The following is a 10,832-nucleotide window of genomic DNA, read 5'->3' as shown; positions in this document are numbered from 1 at the left end:
GCAAGCCAGGAGTGAACCGGGGTCGTACCGGACCCGTCTTCGGTGCACACAAGCTGTGGCCGGCAACCCGGGCACGCGGGGCGGGAGAGAACTGCGGGGCGGTTTAGCGCACGCGAGTTAGAATTAGTTACGGAGGCGTAATGGTTGATTGAAAAGATTATTTACTTACACCCAAAGATGGTATCGGTGTAGGCTGGACAGGTTTCCAGGCACAGCTCCAGCTTGAACCCTCGTTGAAGGACTCTGACAAATCGATTGATCCCACGGAGTTTGCTAGGCTCCGCGGGTCTGGTTAAATTGGGTTCGAAAAGTTTCCCCGGAGTTACTTAGGCTCCGTGGGTCCGAAGTTACAGGAAAGGGATACATCTAGGATTGCGCTCGGCGACGGGGAGAGGCGAGAAGCGAAAGCTCCGTAGGCTCGGTTCAATTGCCTCTCTTGCCTGCCTAGGGGAGGCGCATCGGGTCCGCGAGGGTCCACAGCGCTTGGAGATCTTCACACAGAATCTCTCTCTCTTCCTCCCTCCTCCGGCTTGGGTGGAAACTACCCAAGCCTTTTGTACGGCTAGCAAGCCAATCGCTAGCCGCCACGTGTGCCTATATTAGGAATCGGCCGATAACATGGCGCGGATCCTAATACAAATGGCGGGAACTTCTTTACAACGTGTATCACTACGGTGCAAGAAAGAGATGCACACTGCAAAGAAGCTGCAATCCGGTGGGAAATCCCCCGCTGCACCAGAGTTCTCTAGCAGCAGAGAACTCTGCCATGCAAAGAAAGCGACAAATTGGCGGGAAGTAACATAGCGGTGCTGAAGCGCACACACAAACAAAAAATCACAACTTTGGGTTGTGACAGTATACATGAAAACATTATGTATACGTCCATTGCATAATTGTGCTCACAGAAAATGTAAGGAGTCTGTCTTCCTCCTCATCTCAGCAGAGTGGGAGTGTTGTAATTCTGTGCAAATAACAAGAGTTTGCTTGTTGTCTTTATTTTTCTAGTTACAGTCCATTTGTGATAGAGATAGATTTCCTGGGCGCTCATGTTCTAAGATCTGAAAAAAAGAAACACCACCATAGAGTTTAGTCATTTCTGTTCAAGGACTGAAGGATGTAATGTAAATAAAATACAGGCAACCCCCACTTAGTGCTTTTAATTGGTTCCTAAAAAACTGAGTGTTAAGTGAAATAAGCGTTAAGCAAAACTGAAAGTATTTGACAACCCAAGATGATGATAGTGAGCATTATTATGAACCTCACTGAGCACCAAGTGAAATCAGGTATCAATTTCAAATGAGCATTATAGCGAAACACTGTTTAATTTAGTGCTGTTAAGCAGGAGTTGCTTGTAAGTTACATTAAGAAAATATTAATTCCTTCTCCACCTGACAAAAAAACCCTTCAAGGCCCTGATACCTGCTGCTGCTCAGGAAAAAGCCCTTAGGTTGTTTTAGGTGCTTTGTAAATAAATACAAATAAGCAGTGGCACCCTGATAACTATGCCATAATATTCAAATCGTATTCCCTTCATCAAGGTAGGACTCATCCTCTGAGATGCTGAGCTTCTCAGCTATCCAGAAGTGTCAGGTACTGGAGATACAGAAATACACTGCATAGGGAAGTTAAAATAATTTATTACAAATTTCTTCTTTAAAACTCACCAGATTCTAGCTTTTGAGCACAGAGAACATTCAGATCATGAGCTACCAACGTTTTATCACTTTTTCCTCTTTGTTGGCCATCCATTAGGAGGCAAGATAATTACAAGCATTTTGCTCTTTCCAATAGAGAATAATAATAAGTATCTTATCTGACTTATATCCAGCAGAGGGTATTAGTGTACAGGTCTGATGTTGTTTATTCTTTGAAGAAGCAGACCATCATCTAGAATCTGATTCTTCCCAGGAGAGGATTACAGTACATATGGCAGTATGTTACAATAGATAGCATTTCCTGTTTTGAGGAAGACTTATTCAGTAAGCATTTTACCAGTGAAGTTGTCATCTGAAATACTTCATAAAGGGAAGAATAATAAATATATGCAATTACTATTTTAAACAGTATAAACTTAGGTGATGCTAATACTATGTAATACAAGGTTTTGAGGCTCCTTAGAACAAAGCAGATGAAAAAGAGCTAATACTCTTAATGATTCTTAAAAGGATGTGTTTTAGAGACTATTTTTAAATATGGCTCTTCCTATTAAAAATAATTACTACGGTATGTGTTGAGTAGTAAACAAAGGAACCCCGATGAATCCAAAGTGTGGTACACATTTTTAAATAATCAATCAAAACGATCAAAGCATAAACAAAATTTACATTATGTTGGTGATTATAACCAAGGATGTTGAACATCATATTGTTATGATGTTGTAATATGAAATTTTACAAACCATTTTTAAGCCAACAGCTTCAATAGGCTACTTCACTGATCCCCTCACCCTTTTATTTTATTCAATGACTATAAAATGCAAACTCAATGGACAGTCCAGGGAGTGAGCATAAGAGCTTAATTCTATAGTCTAGTGGTTTATACAAACAGCTAAGAAGGGGGAAGCCCCCTTGGGTTGTGGTCCCTTACTCTCTGGAGGATTTATATTTTGCTAGATCCACTGGTAGGGTTGCCAAATCTGTTTTGAATAGATTTCAGGAGGTTTCTGCAAAGCCAGCATGCCCGTGACACACAACACGAACATGCCCGCATACTTCTGTATATCAGTTATGGATTGCAGTGCATAGACTTTACATTAGGAAGGCAAATGCACATTACTATCACATTTTAAAAACCCACTGGACTACTGTCTAAATTGGATTCCACATTTAATATTTATTTTAGTGAATGTCCTATCATTTATCTCCTGGGTGACTCTCAGCAGTCTCATAGAGATTTATATCTAATACCTAAAGACTCCAGGGCAATCTTGGAGAGTTGGCAACCCTAGCTGCTGCCACAGTCAGTGGATAAAATAGATAGCAAGCCTTGGGGAAAGCAGAGACCAGAACCCAGATTTCCAGCCCCTCTAAGGATGTGGCCTCACTGACCCATAAAGTCAGGCTTCCTTTTGTTTGCTCTTCTTCTGCCCCCTGCTTCTCATTCTGGGCACCCAGTGGGTTATTTCCAACAGGAAGTCTAGTTCTTGGGCTTCTCAGACTCATGGCCTAGGTTTTTGGATGTTCTATCAGGAAGAGGGGAGTTTCAATTCTCCTCTGGGTTGGGGAGTCTTAGAATTTCTTGCTTCCCTGAAGGGTATGCTCACAGCTAGATTATTGGGCTAAAAAGTGGATACCAATAAAGCCACCACCACACTGCCTGCTTCCATTTTGGTGTCAAATAGTTGCTACCTATGGTCCTTTGAGGCCTTATGAAATTTATAGAGTCTCCCAGGAGCAATACAATCAGAATGTACCATTAGGCATCTTGGTGGCTGCTTATCCCTCTTCTGAATATGACATTTATCTTGCTACTTCCCTCAAACTGAAGCAACTCCTTTAGGATGCCTAATATATCTCCTGTGCCATGGTCATAAAAAATATTAGATAGATAGATATAATAGATATAAAATCCTGTCCTACTATACCCTACAGAGGCATTCTTGGAGTTGGGAAGAAACCAGTCTGGGTGATCCTACCCTGCATATCAATCCAATTTACTCCTTTCCACACAAAGGCCTCACTCATTCTCAGCTTCTTCAGAAGACCAAGGCATACAGGCAATTGAAGAAAACTTTTCAGGCTAAGATAGAAATGTCTCTATGACAATCTAAGAAAAAGGATTCAGTAATGGGTGACTGGTGCCTCCTAGCTCTGGGGGACACCAGTGGCCAATCGCTGATGGGGGGGCAGTGTCCCGCAGTGGCCAATCACCGATGGGGGGAGGGGGGTGTCCCCCACTGCCCAATTGCAGACCCCAGAAGCTCCAGCAGGAAACAAGAAGTGACTCTGGCAAAACCAGAAATGCTGCTGGTGCATCTTGGCAGGGGGCACCAGCTGGAGCTCTCCACCCCCCAGCTGGTGAGGCCCCCCCTCCCCTACACATGGCCTATGGATTCAGGTTTCTTTTAATGTTGTTTTTTTTTTGCGGGGGGGGGGGTTGTGAGGGTGTAATAGTGACTTAGGCACCTTTTATAAATACCTAAGTGGCACTGAGGTGCCTTAAAGGTTTAGTATGTGGGCCCAAATGTGTGAATAAGATTTTAAGAAGCAACTAGTAAAACTGGGTTAATTGATTTCTGGCTTTCTGACATGGACATTTGAAAAGGATGAAAATCAGACATTTTAAGGTGTTGTGAAAGGTATTCAGAATAAATAATCCCTTTTGAAAATTTGGTCAAGATTTTTCACAGATGAATCAAGTTTAAAAAAACATTTTTATTCCAAAGTAAAGCCAAACCTCTGTCACAGATACAAGAAAACCCCCAGGTAACTATTTTGGACCAAGTGGCTTTAGAGGGGATATGTGGTATCTATTGTCACATTTACCTTCTCAGCTATGCTTCTTTTTGGAGGTTCTCCTAAAAAGGTCCCTATAACTTACTTTGGAGCTCATGTTTTTTAAGAATTCCAAAATATATTATAGCTGTTTTGAAGTGAAAGCTGAAGTTATGTTTTCTGCCCTGGGTGGAAAAGAAAGGCTTTCTTTCCACACCCCCAGCTAGACTATTATCCACTTTATTTAAAGAAAAACAAAAGATGGTGTAACAGGGCAGTCTAGCCCTTTAAAGGAGGCAGACAGCACTTGGGTAGGAGTCCAGCTGTGAGTAATTAGCAGGTAGTTAAAACCTGAAAGGGAGAAAGAAAGAGCAAGCATGGTCGCTTACTTCTAGGAAAGTCCCTCTCTTGCTACCTGAAAAAAAAAAGGTTTGATTTACTTGTTCATTTGTTTGTTTAAACCAAAGATATTTGTTTTATGTTATGAAAACTGGCTGCGGTGTTCCCAAGGGAGCAACATCAGACAGTGAGGCTGTAGGCATCCATACCTGCAAAGACTATTGTTTGGACTTTTGGAAGGACTCTTAAGGAGACAAAGCCTGCACAGCAGGAGCCTGTACAACAGGAGGCATGCTGACCCACTTACAGATGGTTGTGCATTTTGTCTATTTCCAGATATCTGAAGAGGTATTAAAGGTAAGGTAAGACAGTCCTGGAGGCTGGTCCTGGCTGGTTGATTAAAAACTTAAAACAAGCATTCCAGGTGGAGAGGCAGAGTGGCAGGAGCTATGAAATAGGAATCCCTAGCAGAAAGCAAAATTGCCTGTTAACATTAATTGTTACTTCACAGGTAATTGTTAACACCCATGAAGTAAAGAACAATGGGTCACTAATAAGCCAGATCTGAGTATTGTCCCAGATTTCACATTGTCCCATATGGTCACCCTAAATGAAGGATATTTTGCATCAAAGGTGTGAAACTTCCCTGTGCCCCAGACCATGGAGCTTGTTGCAGGCTACATCCAATCTGATGCACAGGCTGAAATGCTAGCTGACTATTCTTATTTGTTTTAGCATTTGCTTATATTTAGAATAACCTAAGTGTTATTATTTTATAATTTTCTTTCTTAATCATGAAAGCTTTTACAAAATTTCCTCAGTGGCTAAGGGCCACAAAAAATGCAATGATGTTACTGTTAGGAGCATTAGGAGGATCTTCTGTCAAGCCAGTGACAGTTGTCATGAGTTCCATTTATATAACGGGTTTGAAACATCTCTTACTAGAATGATTGCATTATTGGGAGAGATGTTAGACAAACTTTTGGGCACTGTGTGTCTTTCTTCAGGTCCTCTGTGCCCAAAGGTTTGTTCCAATAAAAAATATCACCAAATCCAAAAAGAAACCTTGCTTCTACAGTTTTATGTAGGGGTGTCAAATATGGCTCCTAGAAGGTGGACAGCGCATGGGCTTCCATGGAATTTGTTGCTAGCCAAGACCCCTTGGACATGGCCTTCAGCACCAGAAGGGTGAGCATAGGCTATGGCAACACAGGCAGTCATCATGTGGCTGCTGGACCTGGTGCTGCTTGCCTTACCATTGTTGTCCATGTGGTCCCTGCCACTAGTGCCACAGTCTGTACACACCCTCTTGTGGTTACTGATATAGGAGCATGGCCAGGACATCTAAGCCCCCTGCTACTAGAAAGCCATCTTTGAGACTATTAGCTACTGGCTTAGGGTAGAGAAGCCAAAGTCTGAAAAACAACTGTTCAGAATTAGGAAAGTGTTAAAGGCACCGTCATGCCCCTCTATCCTGAGCTTTGCAAAGAACTTTGCATCTGACTTAGCTTGTTCTAACCAAGTCTCAAAATCTGACATTTCATAACTAATGCAAATAAAACTAAAAGGAGGAAAGGGCATCTTTAAATATAGTGAGAAATGAGGAACATACAAAAATGATCTTATTTTTTTGGAGGTGTTACAGTCCCACAGCTTCCAGAAATGCCAAGTTTGGCATAGAAGTCTTTTTATTTCTAGATGTTAATTTTGTTATTAATAGCTCAGTTACATTAGTTTTCCCACTAGAGGGCAGTAATGCATATTAAAGAAGCCAGCCCACTGACTATTTCACCCTGTCTTTATCAGAAGAATAACTTGGCATACTCTCTAACTCATGTGTTTTAAATATGTAACCCAAGTGGTGGCACAATTAGCAACATATGCAATGACCAGATGGATTTATTTTTAATTTTTACAGAAGAATAATGCACCAGGATAGGGAGACTAAAGGACCCTTTTGAACTTGTAGCAAAAACTTTGAGAGCTAATTCAGGATTTCTCCCTCATAGATTAATGGAATGAAACAGCCACACATCTAGCACTCTTACAGAACAATTCAGCTGGGAGATTGGCTTTGAACCAACCTCAGTGTCTCTAAATTTTAGAGGTACCTATCGTAATGCAAGAGGTAGAGAAGGAGGGGGAAAACAAGGAAGGAAAGCATAAGCCTTTTAAAATTTATTTCTAGATTCTGCATGAAGGTTAATGTTAGAACTGCAGACTTGTTTCTCTCTAACAATATTTAATGTGAGATGCATTCTGATCAGACCCTAACAGTAGCCAAATCTGAACAGTAGAAGACTGTACTATACAAAATACTGTACAGAAAAGTTCCAGACTATTATTAAAGTGAAACAGATTTGTGTGGAAAGTCCTGGTTAACTCATAAACAATTTATAAACTGAAGCATTTAGTAGGGCTTGATTAAAGGTCTAAATTCATATAACTGTTTGCCAAAAAAATATAGTGTTTCACTGTTCACAAACCCAATGTTTTGGAAAAAAAATATGTACTTTGGGGATTTTCAAAGTTGTAAGATTTTAGTTAATTAAAATCTTACCCTCGGTGATGTACCCAGGGAAATATCTTTATATTTTGTTTTGGTGTCATGAAATTGAGGGGGGTGGGGGGGTTATCTTATCTGATATTTTTTTCCCTCTCCACTCTAGAGACAAAGTAGTTTTCTAACTATGATAAATTCAATTCCATGGGAACAATTAGAAAAATTAAACTCAATAGAGGAAAAAAAACCATAGTTTGACCAGACAGTGTGTTTTCTTAGTGCACACAGTGCCTTGCAAGTTATTTTCCATTAACTGTGCCAATTAAATTGTCTTGGGGAAGGCAGCATTGGACTGAAACTGAAACATTAGCTGCCTGAAGACCACAGGTTATTCACTGCTTTTGTCAATGAGATCAGGCACTAAAGCATATAGCTTATAGCCCAGGTGTCACAAATTGAAGGCCACAGTAGAAGCACTGACTGTGCAACCCTGTCAGATTCCAGTGAATCTGCAAATTCTGCTAAATACCTTGTCACAAGGACATGAAAAAGGGAAGGCAGTCAATGAGATGACAGGGTTTTACTACCCTGGAAGCAACCAGGGTTGTTTACCTAACCTGTGCCTGTTGCATCTATAGAGAAATCCTGAAGACCCTCCAACAGCTTGCTGTCTTCCAGGAGGTTCAAATAGTTCAGCTTCCATGTCACTGAGTCCCAAGTTGCTCAAAACTGGTACCACAATTTAATCCCTACACCTATAATTCAACTCCTTGCTTTTTCAGTGAAATTTTGAAAACATGGAACAGAAGTTTCCATTCATTAATACTGACGTCATTAATGTTAACTTATAAAGGAAAAAGCCCTATGGGCTTCCAAGGAAATAATTGAAATAGTCTTTTCCCCCAGCTTCATGTTCTGAAAGCTCACAGAAGTCTGATAGCATGACTTCCATGCAAGGAACTTTCTGATCAGTTAATGAGAGAAAGGAATGCTTCAGATTGAGACAGCTCCTCAGCCTTTTCATTCCTAACATATTGGAGGGTATGTGATGTTCCTCTAGTATTTTGTACAGATGATTTGCACTTCTTGGTTAACTTGTGTTTTGCTTTGATTTTTGCCTTGTATAAAGAAGAAATATTTTTTCTAGTGGTTCATAAGTTAGAAATAACAATGGAAAAGGAGGTTTAAAAGGAATTTATTTTTGTTTTTATTTTGTTTTAAAAATCACCATTCCTCTTCCTACCGCAGTCTAGATAAATCTCCATGGAAATATTTGTGTCCTGATCTTTCATTCTTATTTACTTTAGTAGTCCTACCAGGTGCTGCAAAAATGGAGATGGAGAAGAAACATGCATGAGGAAAGACCAGGGTGCACAAACAATCATCAGTATGACCCGTACAAAGATAGAGAGGAGCTGTACAAAACTCTGCTCTAATGAGAGACTCTTCATGGTTACCAGTGTTAGTAGCAACTGTCAGACCTGCAAGATTAGTGCAGTCTCCCATCCTTTACTCACCTAAAAATAATAACCTTCATCGTGCTTGCAGTATCTCTACCTTGACCAGGCCTACAATTAGATGGGTTCTTAATACTGCCACACTACAATCCTCTTCTTGACTTTATACCAAGGAACTGATTTGTGAATGTCCACACCAAGAGAAGGCTTCCTGAGCGGGTGCTGGATCACCTCTTTACACTAAGGTAAAGCTAAGCCTACACTGCAGATATATAGAAAACTAGCAATCCAGACCTTGAAATAAATGAGAAAAATATAAACAAGACCCACATAATATCATTTTGGAATTCACATAATTTCTCCAAATATTAATATTATATTTTGGAATGGATTCATTTTGGAGTGAAGATGCATCCTTTATGTTGGGGATGATTCAAATAAGGCAGCAGTATAGCATTTTCAAAGAGCCTAAGGAAATTAGAAATGGAAATCCTATAGAAATAACATGAGACTTGCATGAATAACATGCATGGGATTCTTTTGAAAGTCCAAGCCTAAAACAGTTTGATTCTTAAGGTTTGAATTTGCTTTTTTTCCTTTCCTCCATCAACTATATTTTAATTTTTTTGTGAGTGAAACTGGATTCTGGTTGGGACCACACACAAGAGAGCTAGAAGGTCTGTAGGAGAGAGACTGGTATTTCCATCCTGATCAAAAGCTGAAAGTACCAGGCTTGTCTCTAGGGCCTGTTTTGATGGCAGTTTCAGCTTAATTTTTCAGACTTACAATAGGAGGTTTCTAGCATTTGTATGAGCACTTAAATGCCTCGATGCTTTCTAAGGCACTTTTAGGGCCCTTTTCTGGTAATATCAAAGTTTTACAGTGTTTTAATAGCATTCCCCTACCTATAAAGATAAATACATTATACCCACTTTACAGCTGGGGATCTAAAACATAGGCCAGATCCAAAAAATGTAAGCATCTAAAGTGGCACTAACGAAGAACTGAGGCACTTAAGTCCAAAATTGCAATACAGGCAGTCCTCAACTTACAACGTTTTGAGTTACCACATTTTGCACTTACAACGTTTATAAATTGACACCCTGTTTCAACTTTCTGATGTCAGTTTCAACTTTACAACACTTGATTCGATGCCAAGCCATGCCAGTGAACAAGTTTGCTGCATTGCCCATCTCCCTGGAGAACATCTGTCCAAACTTCTTTGGATATTTTTTTTAAGAAAGCAGACAAACCTCAGCTAAGACTCCTGAGAAGACTCCAACCAAGAACCCTTCAAAGCGTCCAGCAAAGCCACCTCAAAGAAGTCCTTCCAAATCAATATGATTGCTATTTACAATATAAACACATTCATGTAGCTATATTGTTCATCTATAATTGATTGAGTACGAAGTTCTGCATTATTTTTGGTGAAAATGGGGTATTGCGCCTTGGTTAAGCAGCCAATCCCACATTTATAATATTGTTTCCTATGGGAAAATTGGTTCCAAGTTACAAAGTTTCAACTTAAGACGAGGTTATTAGGAACCAATTCCTGTTCATTTGGAATTATATTAAGTAAATATATTCTGCGGTGTTAGGGAGAAGTTAAATTGGCTTAAAATGACCACCCAGTATCAGATAATTTTTTTTTGGGGGGGGGGGGGGCAGTGAGAGAAGAATGGGGGTCAGGTGCATGATGGGTGGGGGATGTTACTGACTGGTCTGGCAAAGGGCAAAAAATAGTCTGGTTCAGGGGGTTGGGAATGAAAAGCAAAGCCCCAGGGCTGGGGCTGGTGGCTGGGTTTTCCCAGCCCTGGGGCTGTACAAGGAAAATGTACAGAAGTTCCATGCACCAGTTTGACCTAAATCAAACAAGTTTCATACTGCATCAGTCCAGGTTTATCTTAACCTGGTTCTATAATTTTTAGGCCAGTCTGTGTGGATGGAATTTCTGTATAGTTACAGGTTTAGATTCGATTTCTGGTCAGAGACCAGATCTGTATGTAAGATCAGCATCAAGATGAGCTATGATTAAATCAGGCAGCCATTTTTAACCCAATTTAACTTCCTTGAATATCTGTGCTTAGCTTTCCTGCCTAA

The 10,832-nt window shown here is 40.4% G+C and overlaps 1 long non-coding RNA gene across 1 annotated transcript; it reads left to right on the top strand.

Moving 5' to 3' along the window:
- The first annotated feature begins 8,222 nt into the window (after positions 1-8,222).
- LOC132249820 (uncharacterized) lies at positions 8,223-10,365 on the top strand. The gene is made up of 3 exons (XR_009461326.1): positions 8,223-8,316; positions 8,583-8,977; positions 9,859-10,365. It is a non-coding gene; the product is annotated as an uncharacterized LOC132249820 (long non-coding RNA).
- Positions 10,366-10,832: the final 467 nt, after the last annotated feature.

The sequence above is a fragment of the Alligator mississippiensis genome, chromosome 4 (assembly GCF_030867095.1).
Source record: "Alligator mississippiensis isolate rAllMis1 chromosome 4, rAllMis1, whole genome shotgun sequence".
NCBI lineage: Eukaryota > Metazoa > Chordata > Crocodylia > Alligatoridae > Alligator > Alligator mississippiensis.
This window is presented reverse-complemented; position numbering and strand designations above follow the sequence as displayed.